Raw genomic sequence first — 5,631 nt, forward strand, 5'->3', positions numbered from 1 at the left:
TTTCATAAAAAGCATTCATGTGTTGGGAATTCCAAGTTGTTTGCATAGTCCACTTACACACAACACTAACACACACACTTACCACACCAGACATGCCACAAGGTTTTTTTTTCAAAGTCCCCAGGTCCAGAACAAATTCAAGGAAACGCACAGTATTATACAGAGCCATGAGCGCATGGAACTCTCTTCCATCTTATATAGTGCAAATGAACAGCAAACCTGGTTTCAATAAACAAATAAAGCAACACCTCAGGGTACAACTGGAGGACCATCCTCCTCAGTGAAATTTCATAAAAACAGTGAAACATTAAAAAACGTTATCCTTTTTAGATAAAACTATACTAAATATATTCATATGTCACCAAATAATTGGTTAAAATACACTGTTTTGCAATGAAGGTCTACAGTAACTTCAATAGCGCTGTCAGAGCGAGCAAAAGCGCGAGAGAAAGAGAGAGAGAGAGAGAGAGAGAGAGAGAGAAAGAGAGAGAGAGAGAGAGCGAGAGAGAGAGAGACAGAGAGAGAGAGAGAGAGAGAGAGCTCTATATTGTTGCAGTAAGTCTCTATACGGACCTCTTCTGGTTGATTGGCAGACTTCAGCTAAATCCTCATTGGCCAGGACCTGGTTATGAGTCATAGTCAGTTTCAGTTTAGGTATCAGTTTCACTATATAGTGTGGTGTATACTCCATAAAGCCAAATTTGTAAGGATCACGCAATGCAAGAACACATTTAGCTACTGCAAAATGGACAGATTTGACTGACATGTTTATGTGCAGGGAATACATTTGCATGGCTAATTGCGTTCTTGCTTTGCGCACTTACGTCAGGTACAGTATAAATGACGGTTAAACGCTTCTCCCTTCACAGACAAAGCAGCCAATGAGAAGACAAAGCCAGATGAGTGGTTACATCCCCAGTAGCAGAGCAGTGGTAATAACTTTATTATGAAAAAATACAGGATCCCTCTTTCCCCCCAGCAACGATACCCAAACACACATTAACACACCCACACACACACAAATCCCTCTCTCTCTCTGGAAATGACTCCTAGCCTTCTTTTATCCTCACACTCTAATCACACACATACATACTTCTCTATCCTTCATCCTTCCCTTCATTCATCATAGCTCTCTTTCTCTGTCTTTCTTCCCTATTGCTTTTTTTGCATTGATTTCCATTGGCTGTTCCTACTATGGTAAACAGTATACCTTCTTACAACATAGAGAACCACTTCAGTACTATATATATACAGTTGAAGTCAGAAGTTTACATACACTTAGGTTGGAGTCATTAAAACTCATTTTTCAACCACTCCACAAATGCCTTGTTACCAAACTATAGTTTGGGAAGTCGGTTAGGACATCTACTATGTGCATGACACAAGTCATTTTTCCAACAATTGTTTACAGATAGATTATTTCACTTAAAATTCACTGTATCACAATTCATGTGGGTCAGAAGTTTACATACACTAAGTTGAGTGTGCCTTTAAACAGCTTGGAAAATTCCAGAAAATGATGTCATGGCTTTAGAAGCTTCTGATAGGCTAATTGACATCATTTGAGTCAATTGGAGGTGCACCTGTGGATGTATTTCAAGGCCTACCTTCAAACTCAGTGCCTCTTTGCTTGACATCATGGGAAAATCAAAGAAATCAGCCAAGACCTCAGAAAAAGAATTGTATACCTCCACAAGTCTGGTTCATTCTTGGGAGCAATTTCAAAATGCCTGAAGGTACCACGTTCATCTGTACAAACAATATATAAACACCATGGGACCACGCAGCTATCATACCGCTCAGGAAGGAGATGCGTTCTGTCTCCTAGAGATGAATGTACTTTGGTGCGAAAAGTGCAAATCAATCCCAGAACAACAGCAAAGGACTTTGTGAAGATGCTGGAGGAAACAGGTACAAAAGTATCTATATCCACAATAAAACATGTCCTATATCGACATAACCTGAAAGGCCGCTCAGTAAGGAAGAAGCCACTGCTCCAAAAAGGCCATAAAAAAAGCCAGACTACGGTTTGCAACTGCACATGGGGACAAAGATCGTACTTTTGGAGAAATGTCCTCTGGTCTGGTGAAACAGAAATAGAACTGTTTGGCCATAATGACCATCGTTATGTTTGGAGGAAAAAGGGGGAGGCTTGCAAGCAGAAGAACACCATCCCAACTGTGAAGCACGGGGTGGCAGCATCATGTTGTGGGGGTGCTTTGCTGCAGGAGGGACTGGTGCACTTCATGAAATAGATGGCATCATGAGGTAGGAAAATTATGTGGATACATTGAAGCAACATCTCAAGACAGTCGGGAAGTTAAAGCTTGGTCGCAAATGGGTCTTCCAAATGGACAATGACCCCAAGCATACTTCCAAAGTTGTGGCAAAATGGCTTAAGGGAAACAAAGTCAAACAAAGCCCTGACCTCAATCCTATAGAAACTTGTGGGCAAAACTGAAAAAGCGTGTGCGAGCAAGGAGGCCTACAAACCTGACTCAGTTACACCAGCTCTGTCAGGAGGAATGGGCCAAAATTCACAGCACTTATTGTGGGAAGCTTGTGGAAGGCTACCCAAAACGTTTGACCAAAGTTAAACAATTTAAAGGCAATGCTACCAAATACTAATTGAGCGTATGTAAACTTCTGACCCACTGGGAATGTGATGAAAGAAATAAAAGCTGAAATAAATCACTCTCTACTATTATTCTGACATTTCACATTCTTAAAATAAAGTGGTGATCCTAACTGACCTAAAACAGGGAATTTTTACTAGGATTACATGTCAGGAATTGTGAAAAACTGAGTTTAAATGTATTTGGCTAAGGTGTATGTAAACTTCCAAATTCAGCTGTATATGGCGCAAATCTGAAATCACCCACTATTCCCTATTTCGGGCTCTGGCCAAAAGTGGTGTGTACTATGTAAGGAATATGGTGGCATTTGGGATCGAGCCTATGACTTACTACAGAGTTCAACAGCAGCATTTAATCATGTATCTTCTGTACTTCATTTTGTATAAAAGTGTCCGTTCGTGAGCGTATCCACTTCCTGTTTCCGGTCTGTCAGTTCAGAGGTCATGGGTCAGGAGGGAAGGTTAATTTGCATAGCGGACTCATGCGCTACAGTTGGCTACAGTCTCCCACGTCCACAACACAAATAACAATAACAAAACAAACAGATACATTTAAATAAATAAAATGACAATGTTAAAGACGGAGATCTTTGTCTAAGTGCCAACCTTTGGTTTAGATACAACAATAATTTACCAGTTCTGTCTCGATCTCGTTCTGCACTGGCCACTAGTCTCCAAATAGGGATTAGTTATAATGTATTATATCTTTGTACATATTGTGTATGTACATAGACATGCTATGTACATATTATGACATAACATGTTCAGTAGGTTAAAACATATCGTAAAATTTCAAGACATGTCAGTATATTTCAGTTAAGTCTACATCAGAGAAATGAAATGTGTTACTTACTTAACTTTTTTCTAACTATGTTATAACTGAAGGATGAGAGACAATTCCCATTAATAAAATATATCACGGCATAGCCTAAAATATATCTCTAGTACATACAGTACATACCATATATAAAGTATATTTATAATATAGTGTTTCACCATTCATATCTGAGTAACATCAGAGTCAGAGCTGGACAAAGGTCCAAAGGAAGATTCAGTAACTAAGAACCAATCATGTTAACCTGAGGCCTCAACTAAACATTTACCCTTTAAGTACACTTCAAAAAGTACCCTTCAGCAAATACACTTCCCAAAGTACACTTGAGTTCCCTTACCCTCCCTCTATCATAGTTCCCTTACCCTCCCTCTATCATAGTTCCGTTACCCTCCCTCTATCATAGTTCCGTTACCCTTCCTCTATCATAGTTCCCTTACCCTCCCTCTATCATAGTTCCCTTACCCTCCCTCTATCATAGTTCCCTTACCCTCCCTCTATCATAGTTCCCTTACCCTCCCTCTATCATAGTTCCCTTACCCTCCCTCTATCATAGTTCCCTTACCCTCCCTCTATCATAGTTCCCTTACCCTCCCTTTATCATAGTTCCCTTACCCTCCCTCTATCATAGTTCCCTTACCCTCCCTTTATCATAGTTCCCTTACCCTCCCTCTATCATAGTTCCCTTACCCTCCCTCTATCATAGTTCCCTTACCCTCCCTCTATCATAGTTCCCTTACCCTCCCTCTATCATAGTTCCCTTACCCTCCCTTTATCATAGTTCCCTTACCCTCCCTCTATCATAATTCCCTTACCCTCCCTCTATCATAGTTCCCTTACCCTCCCTCTATCATAATTCCCTTACCCTCCCTCTATCATAGTTCCCTTACCCTCCCTCTATCATAATTCCCTTACCCTCCCTCTATCATAGTTCCCTTACCCTCCCTTTATCATAGTTCCCTTACCCTTCCTCTATCATAGTTCCCTTACCCTCCCTCTATCATAGTTCCCTTACCCTCCCTCTATCATAGTTCCCTTACCCTCCCTCTATCATAGTTCCCTTACCCTCCCTCTATCATAGTTCCCTTACCCTCCCTCTATCATAGTTCCCTTACCCTCCCTCTATCATAGTTCCCTTACCCTCCCTCTATCATAGTTCCCTTACCCTCCCTCTATCATAATTCCCTTACCCTCCCTCTATCATAGTTCCCTTACCCTCCCTCTATCATAGTTCCCTTACCCTCCCTCTATCATAGTTCCCTTACCCTCCCTCTATCATAGTTCCCTTACCCTCCCTCTATCATAGTTCCCTTACCCTCCCTCTATCATAGTTCCCTTACCCTCCCTCTATCATAGTTCCCTTACCCTCCCTCTATCATAGTTCCCTTACCCTCCCTCTATCATAGTTCCCTTACCCTCCCTCTATCATAGCTCTTTATCACATTACTTTAGGTGTGCAAAAGTTTGTTCCATTTAGCTACCGTTATCTGTAAAAAAAAAAAACTAAAAGAAAATGAAGCGCTAGTCCGGTAGTTTCTCCGGGTAGAAATGAGAGCGCAGCGTTGGCAGCTACAACTGTCAGTCAGGTGACCTCCAGCTAGACACTTGTGAAGGTCACTCACTCCAGAACCAGTAGGTACCACTAAATGATCAATATCTTCATTATTATCATTATTAATATTCCATAAGGTCTTAATAACATACAGGTTTCATATATAGTGTTTCTGTACATGACTTTAGTTATTATTAGAGTTCAGTCTATAGGTAGCTATGTGGGCACATATGCACTAGTCCAGAGGTTGCCATGGAAACAGCACAGCCAGGTGTGGTGTGCCATCATCTGACAGGAAATGTCTATTAAGAAAGAGGAAGAGGCGTGGCTAATCGTTAACCCCCTCCCCCTTTGGATCTGTCAATTTGAAGGTTCCAGAGCCCCTCTGATTGGGGCAGGTAAAGCAGGGTGGTTAGGGGCTAAACCAGGCTAGCTAATGTACTTTCTCCTTTATAGACCCAAAGAGGAACAGGCTAGCAGGCTAACGTTCAGAGTCGGCCCATATTAGGAGGCTAACAGAAGAGTAATTAGATGAGTTTGTTGTTTTCTAGTTTGGGGTTTCAGAGTAATTCCTGCTGAGGGGAGCTGAGAATGACTGCATAGACTGAATAG

This window comes from Salmo salar, chromosome ssa19 (genome assembly GCF_905237065.1).
Source record: "Salmo salar chromosome ssa19, Ssal_v3.1, whole genome shotgun sequence".
In the NCBI taxonomy this organism is placed as follows: domain Eukaryota; kingdom Metazoa; phylum Chordata; class Actinopteri; order Salmoniformes; family Salmonidae; genus Salmo; species Salmo salar.